This window comes from Nicotiana sylvestris, chromosome 1, assembly GCF_000393655.2.
Source record: "Nicotiana sylvestris chromosome 1, ASM39365v2, whole genome shotgun sequence".
Taxonomy (NCBI): domain Eukaryota; kingdom Viridiplantae; phylum Streptophyta; class Magnoliopsida; order Solanales; family Solanaceae; genus Nicotiana; species Nicotiana sylvestris.
Window position 1 is genome coordinate 102,642,918 of NC_091057.1, and position 25,552 is coordinate 102,668,469.

At 34.2% G+C, this 25,552-nt stretch overlaps 1 long non-coding RNA gene and 1 pseudogene across 1 annotated transcript; both read right to left on the minus strand.

The window, feature by feature from the left end:
• Nucleotides 1-18,781: 18,781 nt before the first annotated feature.
• LOC104226298 (uncharacterized) lies at nucleotides 18,782-19,690 on the minus strand. Its single transcript, XR_710826.2, has 3 exons — nucleotides 19,547-19,690; nucleotides 19,307-19,401; nucleotides 18,782-19,197 (listed from the first exon to the last, which is right to left on the minus strand). It is a non-coding gene; the product is annotated as an uncharacterized lncRNA (long non-coding RNA).
• A 609-nt stretch (nucleotides 19,691-20,299) lies between these two features.
• On the minus strand, nucleotides 20,300-21,099 carry LOC104226363 (ethylene-responsive transcription factor 13-like; annotated as a pseudogene).
• Between the last annotated feature and the right edge of the window lie 4,453 nt (nucleotides 21,100-25,552).

Here is a 25,552-nt window from a genome sequence, read left to right on the forward strand (position 1 = left end):
CCTTTCCTTGTCCCAAAACATTGTTGCATCCTCGATCAGCATTTTGTTGAGTTGGATATCCATTATAGAAGGTAAGTTTCCTAAGACTCGTTTCACATGGTTTTGGTCACATAAAGGAAGGTTTCTCCACCAATCTAGCAAAAGTGAGGGTGTTCTAACTATACCGAATCTGGGGACTCGTGCCTCATTTTCTGCAAAATAAAGAGAGTTAGGCCCTTTCCTCCTCCAGATTCATCTATTTATACAGTAATGATTAGCATATTGGCATTTATTTCTCCAAATTAATGCATATAATCGTGGTTACATCCATTGGGATTATGGAAAACCCGATGGATTTTTGGACGAGGCTTGTCTTAAAGAGTTATTATGCGGACAACATATTAACCAGACTAGGTTTGACCATGATGCATATTCAATTTAATCAGAGTAAGGTTACTATAGATGTCTAGACTAGGACCCTCAAGTGGACAACTTGAGGGGGAAAGGCATGAAATAGTGAAACGCACCACTGATCGACTAGTTTTACCGCAAATATGTCTTTCTGAATTTAAAGGGTGATATATAGGAAGAGTGCAAACAATAATCAAGCGTTGCTATAGGATTAATTACGCACGAGTGGAATATGATGTTGAGCATGATTTTTGCAGCAATAAATATCACGTTGTCAAGTATTTGCACGTAAGAAAATGATAAATGCGGTATTTAAATAATTAAAAGATAGTTACAGAAAACAAAACAAAGAGACAAGTCAGTTTCAGGAATAAAAGAAACATAAATGCTTGAAAATAGACAGTTAAACTCAAATAAGGGGAAATGGTACGTGGGATAGAGCATGCTTGGACTAATTCACAAAAGATAAGTTCGTTATGGTAAAAGCCTAAAATATCCCCAGTAGAGTCGCCATGTTGTCGCGCCCCCTTTTTCCCCTTTTTGATGGGAAAGTCGGGTTTCGACATTCATGGGGGAAATAACTCGTTTCCTTTTGGGGATTGGGTATTCGAAGAGTCGCCACCTAACGGATTTTGGTGCGTTAGGACACCTTGAGCAAATAATTCATGGACTATTTTGCATTACCAGAGATTTAGGGTAATGGCTCTAAATAACCTTGAGGGGAAGGTGTTAGGCACCACTCGCGGTCCACAACGGTGGGTCCCGACCGAACTTAAACTATGTGAATTAGTCATTTTAACAAATAAACAGTTTTAACACGTACTTGCAAGTAAAAACATGTTTTGACATTCTAAGCACATGTATGATTCAAGTAATGAAACAAGGGAAAAGGCTTGAACAAGTTGCATATTTATAAAGAAAAGTAAATTTATTTAAACAACGGGAGTTGGGAAAGAAGGGCCCTAGGTTGGTTAGCCTACATGATCATACTCACACAATGCCCGGTAATCACTCCTCAATGAGGGGATACACGTGACATTAGCGCATAGTCATCATATCCTTACTACCTAATTCCCTCCCCTTAGTCATAGCCTAACGCGTTCTAGCAACCTTGAAAGATATCATATGCTTGCACTACCAGTGCCTTCCTTGTGGCCCTGGAGGTATTTAGGACCTCTAATTTAGGTGGTTCTAGACCATCTTAAGGTATTTAAAGGAGAAAAGTCTAAGCGTCAATCAAAACAATTAGGACTGCACTTAAAGAGGGAACAATTAAAGGCTCACATTTACCTCCACAAACATAACAAGTAAGTGCACGTCTCAAACAACAGTTTTAGGTATTTAAGAGAAAACCTTATAACATGATATCTAGGTGAGCAGAGAGCATACAGTATTAAATTAGGACCAAAGTGTCAAAGAACTGAATCCTACTTGCGTACTGATTCTTTTAAACTTGTTGAATATGAGCAGTCTCAAATAACAAGGTGCAATTTTATAGTTTACAGGGTTTTAGTCACCCTACAGGCTTTCCTAGATGCTTAATAGGGATATCCTAGAAGCATGATATCTATTATTGATTAAGAATGCAATGAAACAGCAAACAATTTTTCTTTTAAAATGGCAGTTTAGATCCTATAGGCATGTTCTCTAGTAATATTTGTCGCACCTCCTTTTTCCGCGCCCGCGGGGCGCTTGGGGAGTTTTCTCCAATTGAAGGACAGTCGAAACGGGATTTGTTTATTTGTTTCAGAGTCTCCACCTGGGAATTTTAAGGCGTCCCAAGTCACCAGTTTTAATCCCTGAATCGAGGAGAATATGACTCTGTTTATTATTCTACGAACCAGAAATCCTGAGTAAGGAATTCTGTTAATCCAGAAGAAGGTGTTAGGCATTTCCGAATTCCGTGGTTCTAGCACGGTCGCTCAACTGTTTTTATTCTTGGCTTAATTATCGTGATTTTACTAAATACATTTTTATTGCATGATTTTGTTACCTATTTTATTTATTGTTTACAATTATATAAACGAATTACGCGTACGTATATTCGTATTATATACCTTTTATAATTGCAGAGAATCGTGTCACGCATACGTGTACACAAAACGTTGATAATATTTTTTATATTTTTATTAAAAAAATCATATGTTCGAAGTTAGAAATAACATTAAAAACATCGTCGCCCTTGTATGATTAAACAGTGATATGCACATCTCGGGTTATATGAAATTATTTTAACATCCTTGGAGAAATCCCTTTTATTAAATATTCGCTCGAAGTTGCGCGAACGCATAATCCGAATTTGCTTTTAAAAATATAATCAGGTTACGCGAACGCATCCCTAATCGCGCAAAATATTTGTAATGGTATTATGGATTTTCCACAAATTGTTTATTATATCTATACATTTTATGTAAAAATCATGATAAATCTCCATTTAAGGTACCCTTAAATTCTTGAAAAGAATTCACAATTTATTAAATGTTTATTGCGAATTATATTTTTTTTTCGCGTATGAATTATATTCCTCCAAGCTATTCAAATCCAAAGAAAGGAATAAACATATGATTAACACTATTTTTTTTAAATACAACATATGTATACTCAAAAGGTGAATAGCTCATGAATCTTAAAAAATTCATTTCTTGAAAGGAAATGATATTTTCGAAGAATTCTCGTTATTTTATTTGCAACAAATGTTATTTTTACAGTCTTAAACTTGTTACACATTATAAATCTAATCTCTTTCCACATTGCTTGTTCCTAATCTAATAGGCCTAATTATTTTGATTGATTGCTATTGATTGAATTCAAGATATACTTAATCAAACCAATTTTTTGTTCTCAATCTATGTGAATTATTGCTAAACACCAACTTTCGCATTGTATAAATTCCTAAGCCATTTGTTATTAAGAAAGAGAACAAGTCTACCTGTTAACTTAATAAAATGATATTGCATACAACATTATTTGCCATATTTTGACATTGTGAACATAGCGGATTTTACTAATGCATCTTTCAACTATTGATTATAAACATAACCATTGTTATGCCAAAATATAGAGTAAATTGCAACCAATATCATCTAGCTTTAAACAACAACTAACTTAACTAATAAAATAAACTGATAACGTATTTTTCCTTGATATTTCCATATTATGCTATACCTAACTAACAATACCATAAAGTTTAAATAATGGCTAACTTTCTGCCATGTTCTCTATTTTGACAATTCAAATATAACTATACTAATGAGATTTCGAAATGGACAACATTATTACAAACTTTTATACGAATTTCAAAACAAGACAATTAACTTATAGCCATCGTATTGAATTCACTACTAGTTAACCAACACGAAATAAAACTGAAATTTAAACTACAGGACTTAGATGAGTAGAAAGCAGAATTATAACTCCAAAACTTCATTTATTTGCCGTGTTGAAGCTTTTCACAACATGAGTTTAAAAGGTATGTACCTAGAAATGGAGGTAGAAGGAGTAAATTTCAGCAGTAATAGCAACAACAAAGTCAGCAGAATATATCAGCGTTCAGCAGATTTGAATAATAATAGGATCCGAGGAGCCCAGATGCACAGTAACAGGATTTTTGGGAAAACTTTCAGATTTAATCCAAGTAATATCAAACAAACAGACCCGGACAGATCCAAAGAAAAGTATGTTTCTGATTTTCTTTTCTGTTTCTATATCTGTTTCAGATTGTGCGTATAGGTGTGTATTCTCATTTTTTCTGTTTCTTTTCTGTTCTCTTCCTCTTTTTTCAGATTTCTATTTCTGATTTTTCTCAATGTATCTCTCTCTATTTTCAGATTTCTCTCTAATGCCTTCAAAAATTAGATCTCAACTTGTCTTTCTTTTCAAACTCTCTCTCTAAAATCTGATCTTAAAAATCTGTTTGCTTCCTGTATTTATACAGGTCTGTCCCTTTCTTTTTAAGTGCTGCCTGGACCCCCTTTTTGTTATCTAAGGCAGATTTTCCCTTAAAATCTGCCACTGAACTGCTTTTTCTTATTCAAACAGCACTAAGGATACCTTTACTTTATTTTCAGCCCCTCCACTTCCTTTGGTTTCCTATTATCCTATTAGATTAACAGCCACTAACACTCCACTTCCAGCACACTAGCACTAACACTATTTTTTACTGTTTCATTCCCAGAAATTTATTTTCAAAAAATATCACATCTTTGTAAAGATAGATTTTAGAGGTGACTGGATCAAACACTGATGAGAATAATATTTATCGAAAAATCTAAATAAACACAGGGAATTGATTTGGGTTCTAGTTTATTTTTGGCATATAGTCTGAGCCATGGATATCATAAACAACCAAAAGTTTTAATAGACTCATAATTTGGTTCTTCTTGAAATAAAATTTCATACGGGCACCGATCATTTTAAACTGGTATAGTGAGTGTATTTATAAGATAAATAGCTTGGTGACAGGCAAAACTCCTAAATTTAGAGGGTAACGAGGCTTGGTATAAACTAAAACCTACTCATAAATACCATGTAAATACATCGTCACTTTTATTTTCACAGCCAAGAAGAAGAAGAAGAAGAAGAAAAAGGAGGTGGAAAAGATATGAAGTTGTCTATACTTTGGATACTAGTTTTTTTTTTTTAAAAGTGGATACAAGTTTAATGTAAGTGACCAAATAGGACGCCCAGTAAAAATTTTTTGTTTAAAATTGAGCCTTGGCCAGCCACGTGTCATTATAAAATTGAGATCGGGCTATTAAATAGGTGTGGACAAATATGATTGAAAGTATAATGGTAGAGATTCAAATATTCAAAAAGTAAAATAGAGGGTAGTTATGACTTGTTTTTAATAATGCAATAGTAAATGTGACCATTTCCATTTGTGATATCCAAATTGGTGTAAACAATAATTATGTTTTAGTTCAAACAAGTTGAGTCAGTTGTATGAATCTTTTTTTTCTCTTTTTAAGCTCAATTCATGTTATTACTGCCCATTAATACAAGATCAGATTCTATTATGAAACAGATTTAAAAATCTGTTCAAACCTAATTATCAACCTGATTTAAAACAGCTAATACCAATTCTCTTAAGTTCCTAACACAGTTGTATCTACCCAACAATTGTGAAATTGAATTTACCTAACATCTCAACAACATTATACTGAATTTCAACATAACAAATTATACTGAACTTCAACTTTGAACTAAAATCAAACAAACACAGGAGCATTGTCAATATATTGACAATGCTCTGAAACTTAATGTTTAGACAATAACATATATACAACACTTATTTTGACAGATTCATATAAACCAGGATGATTTAACTGACGAGTATTAATTAAAAATGATTATCTATAACATCTGTCAACAAACAGTCCATAAAAATAGAAACAGATTATTTCAATCAGTATTATCATAAATGAGAATTCATAATATAACTAATCGACGAACTTAATCGAGTCGATTACTCACATTGTAAATAATCACAACCAACAGAAACAGTTTCATATTTTGATCATATAGACGAGTATGAGACAGTATAACAATAAAAGATGGGAAAATTACACAGACTAATGAAACAAACATAAAATACACGTAGAATACACAAAAGAAATAGAAAAAATACCTCTGAATCTTCAAATTTATTCAGACACAGACTCAACTTGAATTCGGACATTTTTGAGGCTGAACAGACTTTATTCGAAGTATTCTCAGTTGAGAATACCTCGATTAAAGTCTCTTGGACCTCAATCCTTCACTCGAATCGGAAAAATTCCAAGATTGGAAAATATTTAGGGTTTCAGGTTCTTGGATCTTAAATCCGAACATTTCTGGGCAGATTCGGAGGGAACCAAAGATGACACAAGGGTGAGGGAAGCCTAGGGGTCATTTGGTGTTAATTTGAAAGGAATCTGAGTGAGTTCATTTTTGATTCGAACCTTCAAAAGAAGATTCGAAGAGTTCTGAGGGGATTCGAACCAAACCAACACTAGATCCATAGCTAGGGTATCTAGGGGAAGCTGTGGTGTTATTTTGGAGGTCATTGGAAAGGGTTGAGTTTTCAGACCAACCTTCGATTTAATATTCGAAGAGTTGGGGTCTGATTCGAAAGAAACTAAGGTCAGATCCGTGAAGAGGGGGTTGTGAGGAATCTGGGGTGTTAAGGTGGTGACCGGTGGCGTTGTTGCCGCCGGGTTTCAGGCAATGGGATGCTAGGGCGGCTAGGGTTAGGGGTGGGTTTTGGAGAAGATGATGAATAGTGAAGAGGGGGGGTGTTTAGTTAGGGGGCCGGGTTATGGGTTTAGGATTTATATTGGGAAGGGGTGGATGGATATTGACCGTCCCATCAAGTAAGATTCACGGTCAGGATTATCTCACTTAGCCAAACGATGTCGTTTGGTTTATCGTTGGGGTCGGGCTGAATCGGGGCAGTGGGTCGGGTAAGGGTTACGGGTAAGGGATGTGGGATCTCAGCCGTTGGATAGATTTGATCTAACGGCCCTTGATAAAATCTAACCAAACGTTGTCGTTTGGTTTGGTTTTGAATTGGACCGGATCTGGGCTGTTTGGATTGGGCTGTGGAGGGGGTAATTTGGTTTGGGCCTGGATTACAGTCCAGGTCCGATTTTTTTTTTCCAATTTATTTTTCATTTTTCTAATTTAAATTCCTAATTTTAATTATAAAACAATTTTAACCTCACAAAAAATGTTAATTACTTTATAACAACTATTTAACACATAGACAAAACATTAATCACACAGTGACATATTTAAAATAGAACAAATGCATATTTTTGTGATTTTATTTAAATTAACTTTTAAATGCATAATTAAATCCTAATTATGCATGCAACACGTGTTTTTTTTATTTTTTATTTTATTTTAACAAACAAAGTAAACATTTATGGACAACACAAATAATTAACAAACACCACACAAATTCTAAAAATTGCACAATAAAAGAGAATTATTTTATTTTTTGATTTATTTTGGAGTAGTTTTCGTGTGGCAAAAATCACGTGCTCACAATATTAATTAAGACAACGTTGAAAACTTGTTAAAGGAGCAGACAAGTTAATGAACTAAACCTATTCAGAATAAACATGAACTAAACTGGTTTTCTAACTAAACTGGTTTAAATCCTATAGGCATGATTTCTAATTAAACATATTAGAATCAACATGGACTCTATAGACATGGTATCTACCCAGTTTTACCCACAATGTACAACTACCCTCCCTTTTTCACTAATCACTCACTGTTTGTTTACAATACTTATTACAGACCAATGAATTGAATAAAAGAAAATTCACATAAATAGAACATAAATTAATCTATAGGGAGCCTAAAGTAGGCCCAAAGTGATTTCCAAGTCTCCAGTAGTCTCAAATACCCAAAGTTCCATAGCCAATTTCATGTATAGGTGTGTCAGAGTTCCACAAGGATCTCAAGGATCCTGGGTAGTGCTCACACCTAGACCTTTCTCAAAATAATAACTGATTTACGTACAGTGTGGAAGTGCCAGCCCTGACATGCCAGAGTTTAGAGAGATTTAAAGGGTCTCAAGGCAGTACACATATCAGAGGGGCAGGACCTAGTATTGTAAGAGTAAATGGAAGTGCATAATAGTTTGAAAGAGTTTAATAGACAGTTTAAAGAAAGATCTTAGGATTGAAAAGAATTTCTAAAAACCAGTGTTGATTTAGTGATAAAAAATAGTTTGAGGAAGTATAAAGAAACAATTTGCAATCAAGACTCAAGTCATAAAACCAATAGTTTTTAGGAAGTACTTTGGCAAACAACTTTCACACAAGGGAAGAGGGGTTAGGAACATAGAGAGGAAACCTTAATGAAGCACACAATCAACAGGATACATAGAGTTTTTGAAGGGTTCTATAGAACTAGTAGGTTAGATAGAATACAAGTCAAGCATCAAGGATCACAACAGAAACATGTTGAGGATATCAACATAGCTAGAATCACTCTAAGGAGATTAACTAACTTAGCAGGAGGGGGACAGAACATGTAAGGTTTTAAATGAGCATGCTGGGTAGGTATTAACAAGTGAAGGCATGCTAGTTACATAGAAGCAGAGTTTAGGCATGCCAGATAAATAGTATTTAATCAAACAACTTAGTTACATATGTATATATGTTAAACAAGATAGCAAACAAGCAGGTAAAATGGAAACATACTAATCACAGGTTTGAATATGCAATATTGGGCGTGCTGGGTAAGCAGTAAATAGAAGCAAGAATGGACTCAGGCCATATGAACTAAGATAGTAAATAAACACATAGGTTTAGATTCTTAAAAATTAATCAGAAGCATACCTAGTTAAAGAAATAAAACACAAGATGTGAGCAAGGTATTGTACAATTCCAGCCTTGGCTTGCAACCGACTAGAATAACAGGGATTACAAGTAGTAAAGAGAGCAAAAAGAGCTGAGAGAGAGCCTTTTAAAGTGTAAAGTGATAGTTTCTAAACTATTATTCGTATGCAGCAGTTAAAATAAGAGAGAGTTTATATAATAATCAAGAGTTAAACAAAATAAGGCAAGGGATCAATTAGGTAGAAATTAGGGAAATTCACAGAATCAGTCACATACGTAAAATCAGTAAGTCTTCCCCTTAATCAAGGGATAATCAAATCAACGGTAAAAGCATGATAGATATTTAAGGAAAAGAATCAAGTAAGGTTTGGGTATTGAGTATGTAATTAGGGGTAAATGAACAGAAGTTTCAATTGAGGAAACAATCAATAAGAATCAGCAAATAATAAATAAGGCAAGGAAAAAACTAATTAAGGCAAGGAGTTCAATCAAACCGAGTAGAGAAATAAGAATAAAAAAGTTTTGTTAAGGAAAATATTTCAAATCAAACCAGGGAATAAGAGCTTCAGAATAGTCAAGGGTTCAATCAAAGAGAAAATCAGGATTCGACACATAACTTTAATGAAACAAATTGGTAAATCAAGAAAATGACACTGATTTAAGGAGAAAAATATAGTCTTAACATGAATAGTTAGAATGAACATAAACATATAGAATCAGTAGGAAAGTTGAACTAAAAAACTCAGTAGAGGCATATGAAGAAAACCACGAGACATCTAAATGGCTAAAGAAAAATCAAAAGAATCAAGGCAAGAACAAAGTCAGTACACAAGTACTCAGAAACCAAACAAAGAATGTCGAAAAAATTAGGGCTTTTAGTATAAACGAGTTAAGGTTAGAGCAACCTTACGAAATCGGTTAAAACATATAGGAAACAGAAGATCAAACACTCAAAACTATCAAACATTTTTGGAAAAGAAATTTTTCGGGAAACCCTAGTTTAGGAAAATGGAAAACCATTCGAAAATCCGAAAATCCTTGTAAAAATCAGAAAGTTTTTTGTAAAAAAAAAAGCATATGAAATAGGTCTAAACATCTTAGATCTGTACAGATCTAAGAAGTTTAGAAGAAATTAGGGTTTCGAGGAGAACAACATAGAGGTGAAGAAGAAAACTCAGAAACCCATAGATCTAAGGCAATATAGGAAGCTCTTACTCGGAATCACACCGAAACAGCCTGAAGCAGGAGAGAATGGACCACAGATGCAAGCAGACTAACCCTGGTCCCTTGAGGACCCTGGAGATAGTGAGACCAGTACGAGAGAGAAGCCATTAGAGGCTTGGGGTTGGTGAGAAACTACCCTAGATAGCCATAGACGAGTGATGGCGAGGTCAGACTAGGGTTAGGTTTGAGAGCATTTGAGAGATGAGAGGATTAAGTGACGACGGGGAAGGTGAGGGAAATTAGAGGGGTTTGGGTGGTCATTAGGTTTAATTTAGGAATGGGAAAACCTGGACCGTTGATCAAAACGATCAACAACCAGGATTTAGCCGGGTATTCGGTTGGGGCAGATGGGTATTGGGCCTGGGTAGGTTTAGGTTGAAATTGAACTGGGTATTTGGTCAAATTTGGATTAGAATTGAAATAGAAAATAGGACCAGATTTTAAATAGCTAATTTTAGTAACTAAATAATTTATAAAAATAATAAATGAATACAAAAAAATATCTTTGTGTACTAAAATAATTTAAAATAGTTATTTAATATTTTAAAAATATAAAAGGCCTTTTTATGCATAAATAATGTAATTATACATTAGTATGGGCTATTATTGCAAAGATGTGCAATTTGGCCTAAAAAATATAAATGCAATTATAAAAAATGTAGTAAAAATATTTAAATACTATGTTGGTATAAATAATAAATTTAAATGGCTAAATCATTACAAAAGTAGTATGAAGGATAATTATTGGATATTTATGTAATACAAAGAGAAGAAATAAATCGATTTGGAGCTTTTAAAATTATGGAAAAATTATATTAAAAAAATACTTATGCATGCTTATAACTGTGTATGTGCTATTTTGAAAGTATATGTGTGTTTAAAATATGTGAGGAAAAATTGGGTATCAACAATCACTCATCCTGTTTTTCCACCAGGAGTAGTACTGACCATTGAATAGTGGAGGCCTAGCAGTGAATTGTCCTTCCCAGTTTCAAGGTGGTGCACTCATTTTGATATGTTCCTAAGGTGTTAGCCTCTTCAAGGATAACCCGCTCTGATACGAATTGATATTTTATACTTCAATAATACACAAGAGGGGACAAGGGGGGGGGTGATTTGTGTGGTGACCAATTTTTCGCTTAAACTGATTATGGAAGGAACTGGTTCTTCTACGTGTTCTAACTACTACTGATGCGGAATAATAAGTATAGAAATTAAAGAACACAGAGATTTTACATGGAAAACACCTGGCTCAAAAGGTAAAAAAACCATGACCTACTTTCCAATAGGATTTTCCCAAACTCTCCACTAAAATTACTAAGCCAAAAACTGCATTTACCAAAACTCTTTTGTAAACCTAGGATTAACTTTAATCCTGTTGTAGCACACAACCTTAACTGTTGCGACAACTTCAAGTTAACTCTAACTTGAAAACTCTGAGTACCTAATACAATTGCTTCTAGAAAGCTGAAAGGTACAATATGAAAACAACTACTACAATTGAACTAGAAATAAAAGAGAGGCACTTGGAACTGTTTTTTCTATCTAGTTTAAGTAGCTTCAGGTTTGCACGCTTGAATCACACACAAATTGCTTGCAAAATTGCCTTACTATTTTTCTCTCAATTCACGTTTAACTTCTGCTTATGTGTGTTGCCTGTAAAAAAGAACACCACTGATATTTATGGAGTTAGTTAATAGAGATTAACTAGAATTCTGATGCTACTCTTCCTTGGTGGAAGAGTTCTAGTTGATCTCAACCTCTAACTCTATCCTTCTCTTAAATCGTGTTCTCTTTGAGTAAAGAGTCTTTCTCCTTATCCAATATGCAACCTTTTCGATCAGGATCAGGAGATAACACTTCTGGTAAGTTGGGTTTATCTCTTTCACGTGCATCTCACATGCTTGAGTTAACTATATTTGTGCTTCACTAGGATGAACCTGGTCCATGTCTGAGTTCCTTTGTCAGTTTTCAAAACTCACCGTTACTTGGGCCAACAGGAAGACGGTTGGAAAGGACGAACGAGGGACCGAAATATCTTCCATCAATCGGATATTACATCACGGATCATGCTCGATATCAATGGTAGGTTATGTTTTACTAGAAAAAAAGTTTTTTTTACCTTATTTAGACTTGTACGAGATTGAAAGGTTCTTATCTAGTTATTGTTCAAAGTGTTCTTCAGTTATTCATTTCTTTAGTTTCAAGTGAGCCCATCTAGAGGACTCATTCGAGACTGGTTTCAGCATCCAAACTTAAAACCAGCTTAATTGTTTCATCACATTAGGTTTGATCGCATTGTTTTCTTTTAATTTTATTATTTGTTGCTCTTAGTTCATTCCTGTTAAATTAAATCACATATCCTTTAAATCACAATATATTTAATTGTGTTATTTATTTTAAGGGTAAACAAAGGTAAATATTGCTCTACTACATTTTTACTTTGGATTCTTCTCTTTCTATGTTTTTTGGGAAATGAAATATCAACTGTAAGCACGTGATTTTTGCCCTATGAAAGAATTACTCCCAAAAAATTCAAAATAAAATGATTTTCCTTGGTGTGCAATTTTGGGAATTTTTGTGACATTTTTGGATAATTATTTGTATTTGTTTGTGCATGTTTATTTGCTAAATTAATAAAAAATACAAAAATATGTCGCATTTTGCTTGTAGGATTTAATTCTACAATTGTTAGTAATTAAGTTTGTTTTACAAAAAATGAAAATTACAAAAATAGGCATCTTTTGCATTTTTACCATTTAATGTCCAAATATACAATTTTATGCTTAATTATTACTTAATTGCGCGTTAATTGTTATTGGGAGTTAATTTGCGCTTTTATAACTTAATTTAGTTCTTAATAATAATTTAAGTATTTTTATAATTTAGTTTTAGAAAAATAAAAAAAGAAAAGAGAGCAAAGATATAAAGAAAATCGGAATTGGGCCTCTTCTTCAAATTTCAAACCACAAGCCCAAATAATTGCCCAACCTTCCCCATAACCCGGTCCATCTCCATACGGGTCGACCCGGTCCTCCCCATAACCCCAATACCCAACCCCTCTTCATTTTTCATTTTTTCCAACATAAAACAAAACAAAACCCAAACCCTAAAAAACCTAGACTATCCGCCCCCATCCCCTCTCTTCTTCTTCACCATATCCAAAACTCTAAGCCTCTCCAATGGCTGCCCGAGCCTCCATCGTCTTCTCCTTCACACCCAAGTCGACCCCCCGTCCGCCATTAAAACCAAACAACCCCTCCAAGCTCTAGCTTCGACAACCCAAGCCATGAACGACCCCTCCTTCCTCCTCCTCGCATCCAGCCGCTGCCACTGCTGCGTCTTCATCTTCTCCATGGCGAGCTCAGGCTCATCCATGGCTGCCCTCAACCTCACGTCACAAACGACAACCAGTCCTAGCGCTGCCCCTGCTGCTTCATCTTCTCCATCCAAACCCAATAACATGAACGACCACTGCTTCGTCGCCTTTGCTCCAAAGACAAGCGGCTTCTGCTGCTCCTGCTGCATCCAGCATGGTCGAGCAGTTGGTTCGAGAAACTACCCGGCAGAAGCCAACGCCTCGCGTCCAAACGATCACCATCTCCATCTCCGAGCAGCCATGAACGAGCAAGCAGCGACAACCCCAGCTCGAGCTCAGTTCGTCAAGCTCCAGCTCAACAATAACCATTGCGTCCACCATCGCTGCTGCTTCTTCCTCTCCAGTCGCAGCTTCATGCAGCTCACCATAGCTGCTGCTGCTTCGGTTAAAGTTTGGTGCAGCTTCAGTCGCAGCTAAGTGCTGTTGCTGCTCACCATAGCTGCTGCTCCCCATCGCACGCACACGGAGGAAAAGCAAAGCAGTCCGGTTAAAATCCGACGAAGTTCTGTCAAGGTTTCGATTGGTTTGTTTGAGTCCGTTGTTGTTCGTCGTTTGGTGAGGTCCAGTTGAAGTTCGTCAAGTCTAAAAGAGAAGGTGGATTTTCTTTGAATTTGGGATCCGTTGGGAGGTTGGGAGTCTTGATTCGAGTTTTCTGTTTCCGTTCTTCTTCATCGTCGCTTCGATCCGGTTAGTAGGTTTGAGTTTCATTTTGCCCGTATTTTTGTTTTGATATTCTCGGATCTAAAATCGATAAATGTTTGATTCTTGTTTTGTTCATGTTTATCGTTGAATTAATTTTTTAGTTTGTTCATGTGTTTTGTTGATTTAATTTTCAGATTCAAATGGAAATTTAATTAATTGTTTTTCATGTTTATTTCATGTTAATTTTATTTATTTTTGTAAAAAGGAATTGTTAGTTTAATGTTTATTAGATTCAAATTGAAATTTAATTAATTATTTCTTCAATTTGTTTCATGTGTTTTATGTATTTTTCAGAAATTGTTAATGTTGTTAGATTCAAGTTTAATTTCATAATTGTTTCTTCTTCGGTTTTGTTTTTATTTTTCTAAAAGAATTTAGTTGTAATAGGGAAATATGTTGGTTTAATCATTTGAATCCGTCATGTTTGTTATTTAATATGGATTTAATGCATGTTTATTCTTTGTTTGAAGTTCATCCAGTAATTTAATTTGAGTTTGTTTTGGTTTTTGATTTGTTGATTTAGTTTGAATCATGTGTGTGTTGTTAATATTGTTGTTTCCTTGCTCATCCATTTTTGGTCTAAGTTAACCAGGATTGGTTACCAATATGGTTAATTTATTTCCATTAATTGGAAGTTAAATGATTCATCTATGTTCATATGATTTGTTGTTGAATTTGTTTAGAAATTGGTCATATTGGCTATATTTTGGTTGAGATTGATTAGGTGAATTGGTTATAGCTGATGGGGTAGATGGTAATTGCAATAAGGTCGGAGGGGTAGTTTGGTAATTGAACATTTTGAATAATTCTTTATGTTAAGCATGGGGGACAAAATGTAATGGGGCGTGGGTGATATAATTGTTTATGTTAGGCATGGGGGACAAGAGGTAATGGGTTGGGATTGATACATTTATTTAATGTAATGGGGGACAAAACATTAGGTAGTGGGATTAAAAGGGGTATTTTGGGAATGGAAAATGGGCAGAATTGACTAAATTAATGGTCCGTAAGTCAAGCACTAATAAGACAAAAGCTTATATATTAGTTTAATGTTAGTGGATGACAGACCCTTATATCATGCCTTAATTTAGGGAATAAAATAAGGAAAAACATTCCTTAGTAGGATTTTGTTGAAAATGGGCAGATTTTTTGGGATTTTGGTCGGGTAAGTGAAATTTTTCAAAGGAGGGCGGATCTGTTTGGTTATTATATATACATAGAGTGGGGGAAAAAGAAAAGAAGATTATCGGGAAAACAGAAAAAGAAAAGAGAGAACAGAGAATACACAAGAAGAGGGGACAGAATACAGAAGAGATAAAAATTGGAGAAATTTCAAAACTAAAGGAGAGAACAAAAACTGGAAAAAAAATCTTCTACTTTCTTCCATTGTTTGAAATCAACATTAATTGTTGTTGTTTCACCGAAGCTTGAAGCTTTTTTTTTTGGGATTACTACTCCACCGGTTTGCAAACTCTGTTCCTGGGTTGTTACTGTTGCTGGGTTGTTGTTGCTGTGCTGTATTGTTATTACTGCTGCTGATTCTCATCTTCATCTTTTTTTGTTTCCAATACCAGGTACACGACTGTAATACTAGCTATTGCAAGCTAATAATGTAGAAGCATGAATACATATGAAGAATGAAATTTTGAAGTTTTAAATTCATTTTTTTGTTCCTTTTATTGATTGTATTTAAGCTATTTCATGTATTACTAAATAATAATTGGAATAAGAAAAAATAACATAAGTTAGTCTTTAATGAATCGGTTTGGCAAAATGGGTTAATTCACTAGTTATGAAGGTTTCAAGATTATCAACAGTAGGTTAATCATGAACAAGTAGCTAAATTTAGCTAAGGCATGAATTTAAATTAAATTTCGTAAATTAGGCATTAAGGCATGATTTGAGTTCAGGCAAGATTAGAAGAACGTTTAAGTCTAATAAACTTTCTAATAAGCTTTAGTAATTATGGTTAAATCTAGTTTCAAATGGTTGTGAATAATTAATCTCAATAGTTTTTTTATAACAATGCTGAGTTTTAATCTAGCTGTATTTGATTCTTTTGAATATTAGTTGTCGAATTTTTATTTTATTTATAATTTCGAATTTTTTGAGTAAAATTCCTTTTCATCAATATTTGTATTAATCTAGCAACTAGTATGTCATGCTTTCTTAAATAAATAAAATAAAAACTCGTAATTAATTGAGGGATTTTCTTTTATTTTAGAGACAAACTTAATAGAAGAAATGTAGTCACTGTAGGTTTATCCTTAAAAATAAAAATGAGACGAGCCTCGCCAAATAAATCACACATCGCTGGGGCCCTCAATAAATACATAACCATTGACTAGACTTTGGATTTGGCCGTTTAATGAACCTTCACGGCCTCTTCCTAATATAACAATACGTTAGTCTCTTTAGGGCGCGCCTTAATAAATCTTACCTTCTTAAACTCGGGTGCACATTTATGTGACCCAAATCCAAATCTCAACGGAGTCAAAGTGTGTCAACGACCACGGGTACATTGATTGTGACGCGGTTTGAGATACATTTTCAAAACGTTGCAATTCCTTGATAAAAATAACAGTAAATGATAAAAGCGGTTAAAAGTTAAATTTTGCACATAGGTTCAACATGTATTAAATCAGATAATCAAGCCAAATATGACAGTTGAGCGACCGTGCTAGAACCACGGAACTCGGGAATGCCTAACACCTTCTCCCGGGTTAACAGAATTCCTTATCCAGATTTCTGGTACGCAGACTGTAATATGGAGTCATTCTTTTCCTTGATTCGGGATTAAAATTGGTGACTTGGGACACCCTAAATCTCCCAAGTGGCGACTCTGAAATAAATAAACAAATCCCGTTTCGATTGTCCTTTAATTGGAAAAAACTCCTACGTCCCTCGCGGGGGCGAAAAAAGGAGGTGTGACATCAACAAATTAAATTAATGATTTTCTTTATGACAATGTGGAAAGAATCTTATAGATTTTTGGTGTCTAGCATGTGGGAAGCTCTCGATGGATATGAAGAGGGAGGAAAAAAAAAATATAGTAAATGAGAAATAATATATTCCCTCTATTATAATTTGTTTTGCATTGTTAGACCTCACATGAAATTTAAAAATAATTTTTTTTTAAAACTTGAAATTATAAACATGTCAGAGTATTACTTGTTGATATAAGACAAACTTTTTGGCTTAAACATGACACAGCAATATTTGTGTGATTAACTATAAAATTTATCATTAAGATAATATATTAATTTTTTAGGAACGAACTAGTAAGGGAATATGCCTACAAAATAGGACGGAGGGACTTATTTGTGTTTGATAAGAGTAAATATTTTATAAAATGTTGTTGTTGATGAAATCTTTTTTAATTGTTTCACCTAAAGGGATCATCATTGATGGGTGTGGAAATTTTCCCTCTATTTTCATTTTTAAAATAAAAAAAATTCATTTCACTTAGCTCAATCAACATCTATACATTCTTCTCGATCTTTAATATTCAAAATATTATTGAAGCACGATCCTTATACCATATACTACTCCTTGTAAGATTATCATTTGTTACATGTTTTTTTTTTTTACCAAACTAAACACCAGCACAATGATCAATGCTTTTCTAATACAAAACATTCATCTTTCCCCTCCAAGTGTTAAGGCTTTATATGAACAAGGGAAGCAGAAGAACAAACGACATTTATGGAAGTGATTTATCTGTCAACTAATTAATCTCGTTAAAAGAAAGGTCACGTAAGAGAAAGTACATTTACAAGTCGTCGTCCAGCAGCTTTTTTTTTCTTCTTCTTTTTCTTTCATGAGAATATTGCCTGGTATCCAATGTATAATCTATGGGTTCATTAGATTTTGGTAGGGCTGCTTATCGTGCTGGTCAGACATATTATTATACTTAACGGTTCGACTTATCGGTTATCGGCTAGTAAATGTACTAATTCGCTAGCCAAATCGATAAGATATCGGGCGGATTAATATCAGTTTAGCGATTATCGAGCGATTTATCGGCTAAATCAAATAGACATGAGTGCATATACCACTTAACATTAAATCACTAAATTTAAATGTTGAATTCAACCTGTTTATATGACACTGTCATGCCCGAATATTCAAACCATTAATCACTAACTGAAAATTTATGTAATAGCCATATACTAAATCAGTGTTGAGTATGGCTCTTTCCTTTCTGCTATTGCATCAAACCATATAGTCACATGCAAGTGCATTTTCACTAACCGACAGAAGTCACTAGAATTTGAGAGTGAATTTTCAATAATCTAATAGCACTAAGTTAGTATCTAAGATAAAACAATAACAGTTAGTGTCTTAGTAAACCTTCTGAACTCGAATCATAACTGCTACTTTCACTGCAAGAAACATGGGATACGGCGACATTATATAAATGTCGTCATAAGTCAATTAGATGTCGTAAATTCATTTACCGACCTTTATTTTACACTTATTTCAAATATCGGAAACTTAAATATCGTTAATTTTACGACATTTAAATTAGTGTCGGTAAAAATCTAGTGACATTTATTTGATGTTTATCAAATGTCAACAATTTGAGCTCTTAAACTATCTTGTTTGCGACATACATAGAAATGTCAGATAAATCGTTTACAATTTTTGACATATTATTTGAATATCAAAATCATTATTTATATTATGATTAAAAAGAAAAATATTCTCTTTTTGTTCCTTTAAGTATTATGTAGAATATGTGGTAAGAATGTAGAAAACAATGAATCAACTATTGCTGATCCTACAATACTACAAATATTTTTATTCCTTTCAAAAGTTTCAAGAGTTGTACACCATATACGATTCAAACAACGTAATGAATGACTTCAACACATGACCACATAACCATAACTTTTCTCTTATAATTTTCAAATACACCAACATAATTCAAAGCTTCAGCATCCATGTATTTTTCTTGATGAAGTGTTCCATATACTTTCACCAAATCAGGATTCCTTCACATTAATTGATCTCACAACCTTCAAAATCTGATGTATCCAAGATCTGAATTTTTTTAAAAAAAAATTATCACCAAAGTGATTAAGGGAAAAGGTAAGTAGCAAAATTACATTTTAACCTCATATGGAGTAATATCAACGTTACTAGACTCTTTTGCAGGAAATTCACCTTCAAAAAGAAAACAAAAATAAACAACAAGAAAGAAAAAAGTTCAAGAATTTCAGAAACCAAAATATCACAAATCTCATTTCACTCAAAAAGAAAAGTCCAAACGTACAGAACACGAGTTAGAGTGGATGAATCTGATTGCAACTCCAGATTCTGAGAGCGATAATTGCTGAAATTTAATTCTGGCAGGCGGCCCTTCTAGGTCTGAAACGAATCAAAAGGTTCAATCAAAAGAAATCTCAAGACTATAGACGGCAAATTTAGGGCTATCAACAAACAGTCAAAAGCAGACAAGAAATATAATACAGAAGATTGTGATTTATAGCACTTATATGAAGAAAAATCTTACCGGCGGATTTGGATCAAAATGAGTGAAAGATACGGAGATGGTTGCGGCTTGAAGAGTTGTGGAGGAATCGGGTTGAATGTTATTTTTAACTTTCTTGTATTTCTGTAAAAAGAAGAGAAGTTTAAAGGCCCATAAAGTGCTTAAAGTTATTTTTTCTTGTTGGGCGAAAAAATTATTTTTAACATTTGTTATAAATGTTACTAATTAAATGTTGTTATATTCCTAATAATATGACATTTAAATCAAATGTCAAAATATTTTTGACATGTTTTCAACAAATGTCGGTATTCTTATCACATTTTCTAACAAATGTCACTAAATTAACTTTTTTCGGACATTTATTTTAATTGTCACTAATTAAATGTCGCCGTATCACATATTTCTTGTAGTGTTTGTTAAATAGTGGAAGGATATTTAATATACATAAGGGTAAAAAATACAAATATAAAAATTCTTAACGGGTTAACGGTTTATCCGTTAAGAAAATTGAATAATTCGCCTCAAAACCAATAAATCGTTAATTATAAAATTTCAATCCACTCACCAACAGTTAATATGATAACCCGATACAAATAAGACATTAAGCCAATTTTGTGGTTCAATTTTTGGTTAAGGTTTGGTTTTGAACCTCCCTAAATTTTGGCATAGACTATGTATATGTTTTAAAAGATTCACTAAATGTGCAAAAATAATAGACTTTGAACCTAGTTAATTAGATGAAAGCGGTAGAATTAGAAATTTGAACCCATAAAATTAAAATCCTGAAACCGCCTCCATGATTTATATTGCAATTGTTAAACACGAAGAAACCTTACTTCCTCACAATTATACCAACATTTGTAGATTAATCAAGCTATGACGAATAAATTTTACTTTAGCTATGGAGTTTATCACATCTATCTTCATTTTCCTTGTCGTATTTTCTGAAGAAGCTGAAGACGATGGCTCCGGTGAGCGCATACGAAACCTCGCTGTAACCCTAGCCGGCTTAGTCATGTTCGAGCCAATTAAGTGCGGAAAATTGAGCCGTGCTTTCGAGCCGCGGATCTCAAAAGCGGCTTGGTCATAAGCTAATGCTGCATCCTCCGGAGTCTCATAAGTTCCTAGCCACAGTCTCGCGCCTCTCCTATTCGGATCTCTTATATCTCTGCCGCAAACGTCCCCCATAGCCGCCGCCTCACTCCTATGTAGCGCCTCCAATCTTGCGGCGCGTTTTCCTCACGCGCCACCTAGGCCCCTTTCTTTCCTCCTGGAACTCGGACTTTTCACAGTTTTCATCACAAAGGGAGGTGTTAAAGCTGTTTTCAGCTGAACTTGGGCTAGGGCTATTAAATAATGCATCATTTGAAAAATTCTCAGAAAAATTTGAATCAATCAAAAGGTGCTGCTTGATAGATTCAAGGAAACCAAGGTCAGAGAAAGATATGGTTTCATCAGCTGGATTCATTTTCTTTCCCCTATAAGTTTTGGATGACTAGTTTAATTTGTTGCACTTTCACTTACTAAATTAATGGAATATTTGAAACCCTACTGCTACTTATACATTTTCAGGTTTTTTTTTCTTGATATGTTGGTAGGAACTTCCACGAAGATTACATTTCAAGCACCCACATATTGTGCTTTTTTACATTCATTATTGTAAAATTTCAAGAGAAATAAATAATGTGAACTGATAATCTATTACTATGTAATGAATATTATATTTCCTTCTTGAAAAGTGAGTAAACAACTATATTAATATAGTATATCATGTATGACGAGATCACGTTCATTTCAAAAAACTTCAGATTATTTATTTAAGATCACTGGAATATAATCTTTGCACATATATAAAGGAAAGATTTTATTTGATAAACAAGTTTGTATTCTGTTGGTGACAACATGAGCTACCAAATATCCGAAAGCATTTTATATTCTAATTTCGGTTGGTTGAGGTAATAAATTAAATTATCGAAGTGTTGCAGGTTGTGTTAGTGATAATACACCTGCAAATAGTTTGTTAAAGAACAAGCTGGATTGGCCTAATTATGGGTGTACCAATAGCTTTTTCTGAATTTTAAAACTTGTTTAATAATTTATATCACCCTATGATTGATGGAGAATTCCAATATAGAATGAGTACAAAAATATTATACGAGTGTGCATCAATTGGCCTTTCCCTAAGTTCAATGGCCAAATTTTTTTATTTTTAATTTTTCTCTTTACCCTTAAAACGGATAACAATTAAATTTATATGCGGTTTAAAGGTTAAGTGGTTTAATTTAACAAAAAATGATTAAAGAACGGTATATAATGGAATTGAAGTGAGAATAAAACGATGAAACCAATATGTAAAAGTAATTAGGCCCCGTATTAAGCTTAAATACTAACAATCGACCACAACCGAGCTCTCGAGATGGAGTTCGGATACGGCTAAGTCAATGAGCGATTGAAGAATACTTAGACAATTTGCCATAAGCCAGAATAAGCTTTAGTACTTTGATATGCATGCCAACAGTAACCCAAAAAATAAAAACGTCCCCCTCTTTATATAGTAGATGAGTTTTAACCCTAATACTGTTAGATCCAGTTTTAATGATGCAAATAATATACATATGCAGGAAATCAATTACAAGGAATCAAGAAGATATCACAAGATCGCTGGAGTCAATCTTGATGCCTAAGGAAAGAAATCAATCAGCAAAGGTTACATTTCAATCAGCAAATCTGGATGCCTAAGGAAAGAACTCGCAAATCTGGATAACTAAGGAAAGAACTCAATCAGCAAATCAATCAGCAAAAAGTAACGGCCAGCTGCGATGGAGAGAATCAAGCAAGCCTAAACTTAAGTCATGAATCAAGGCCAGCATCCAGGAAGATCGAAGATCCTGTAAAGATTGTTACGCAACTAATTTCAAAAGAACCAACAATCAAGGAGCGAGTCTTTATTACATACGTCTGCTGAAAGAAGGAAATCAATGAAAAGCAACGACTAGCTATCTTATTCTTGGAAAGAATCAATCTCTTTCCAAAGATCAAATCTCTTGGGTTGTCAAGCCTCGACCTTCATCAAAAAATTTATACCCAGCCTTAAACCTTAGTCACATATACTTTGATCGAACCAAAAATCCCTCTCTTTGTTCTGCTGCAAACAAACATTGTAGTTCACTAAGATCTGATGTATAACAAGTTAGAGAAAAAAAACAGAGTATAACACTGGTGAGACATTGTATCAAAAAGAAATGAGTGCTAAAGAAACCGTGTTGTCAATTAATTTCAACTGTACTCAGAGAAACACATTACTAAAGAGAACTCCCTTGCAACGCAAGGGGACTGGACTAGGATTCACATTGAATCCGAACCAGTATAAAATCCTGGTGTCTTTAATTCCTGCATTTACTTTCTGCATCTTACTTTCTGTCATTATAACTGTTAGTTTATTATATCAAGTCGACTACTCGATTAACTAGTCAACTAATAAGAGATTAAGTTTAAATATTTACAATTCACTCCCCCTCGTGTAGTTTTAATTGGTATCAGAGCAATGCTCACATTCTACTTTTGCTTAACAGCTTGTAAGAAAAGATCATGGCAAATCAAGTTATCATAGGAGCTCTCTTTCTGGAAGGAATTTCACAAGTTAGACCATCATACTTTAATGGGCAACATTTCTCCCATTGGAAAGTGCGAATGGAGATCTTTGCCAAAACTTATGACATCAAAGTTTGGAGAGTCATCAAAAAAGGAAACTATCCCTTACCAGCTGCCACTCCACCACTTGCTGATCCTGAAGATATAGATTCATATACAAAAGAGCATATGGAAATGGTACAAGTTAACAACAAAGCGAGAAATCTGTTTCATAACGCTATAAGTGGTAAAGAATATGAGAAAATCTCAAGCTGTGACACAGATAAAGAAATGTGGGACAAGCTTGAGGTCACTTATGAAGGAACCAACAATGTAAAGGAAACACATATAAACATGCTGGTCCATGATTACGAACTCTTTTCAATAAAGAAGGAGAATCTATTGAAGAGATGTTTGCCATGTTTAGCAAAATAATTAACGATCTAAAGGCATTTGGCAAGCCTTACACCAGTGGTGATCAAGTTAGAAAAATTCTCAGGAGTTTGCCAACCACTTGGCAGACCAAAGTTGTCACACTGGAATCTTAAGATTTGCACAAATTATCCTATGATAAACTACGAGGAGAACTCCTAGCTTTTGAAAAGACGCATCTCAAGAAGACCAGTCAAGAAGAAAAAAGAAAATAGTCACATTCAAAACCTCTACTGAAATAGCTAAATACGAAATTGATGATGATCCTGAAGCTTTGCACGAAGAGATTGCTATGCTATCAAGAAACATTGATGGATTGATGAGAAGATACATGAACACAAAGAAAGGAAGAATTCCACCAAGACGATCCAGGCAATACAACGAAAAGGATAAGAATGATAGAAAGTGAATGTGGAAGATTTGGACATATTCAAGCTGAGTACCCAGAACTAAAAAGGGAGATCTCTAGAGGCTTCAACAAGAACAAATCCTTTGGAAGCTGGAGCGATGAGGATAATTCAGACCACGAAGAGATAGCAAATCTCTTCTTCATGACAATTCTTGAAAATGAAATGAACAAATCCTCAGGATGCTGGACAGATAAGGGCACTTCACATGAAGAAAATGAAAACTGTTTCATAGCACGAGGTGAAACCAGTGAGGTAAGATCTTATAACTGTGAAAGATGCAATGAATTGCAGGATATTATTGATTTAACTTTGAAAGAGTCTCAAAAAAATGATGAATGAGTTTAATAGACTCAATAAGGAAGTTAAAGACTGGAAACTCAAACATGATAGAGTTATAAGATAGCCTCAACTACAATCTCTTGAGCATAAGTCAACTCTGGGACTCAGGATAGGAGGTAAATTTTAAGAAAACAGGATGTGCTATTGAAGATGAATCAGGTAAAATAGTCCTTCCTAGAAAAAGGTATGGAAATGTTTATATCCTTGATAGTTTTGAAAAAATAGATGGACATATTTGCTTATCCTCTATGTCTGATGATCCATGGTTGTGGCATAGGAAACTTGGTCATGCTAGCATGCATTTGATAGAAAAATTGTCCAAACATGAGTTAGTTGTTGGTCTACCCAAACTGAATTTTCTAGAACTCATAGTTGTGATGCATGTCATATGGGTAAGTAGACCAGAAACTCTTTCAAAAACAAAGATATAGTATCTACTTCAAAACATTTGCAATTACTTCATATGGATTTACTTGGGCCTACTAGAACTGCTAGTATAGGAGGAAAGAGGTATGCTTTTCTTATTGTTGATGATTATTCACGTTTCACTTGGGTAATTTTCTTATCTCATAAGGATGAAACATTAAGAAATTTTGAAATTTTCTGCAAAAAGGTTGAAAGAGAAAAGGGACATCTGATTTCAACAATTCATAATGACCATGGAGGAGAATTTGAAAGTAGAGCATTTGAAGATTTTGTAATGATCAGGGATACACCCATAATTTCTCTGCACCACGCTCACCACAACAAAATTGGGTTGTAGAAAGAAAGAACAGAATCCTCCAAGATATGGCAAGAACCATGTTACTAGAACATTCTCTGCCAAACCACTTCTGGGCAGAAGGTGTAAGTACAACATGTCACATTCTCAACCGTTGCCTCATAGGCCTATTCTGAAGAAGACTCTATATGAATTATGGAAAGGTAAACGTCCCAATATTAGTTACTTCCCTCCCTTCGGAAGTAAATATTTTATCCATAATAACGGTAAGGATAATCTTGGAAAATTCGATCCAAGAAGTGATGAAGATATTTTTCTGGGCCACTCATTAAATAGTAGATCTTTTAGAGTCTATAATAAATGCACATTATATGTGCAAGAATCTGTACATGTTATATTCGATGAAAATAATCCCTTGGTCGAGAAATGAATTATTGTAGGTGATGAAGATCAAGCTCAAGAAACTTAGGAGACCAACAAATCTCAAGAGTCGAT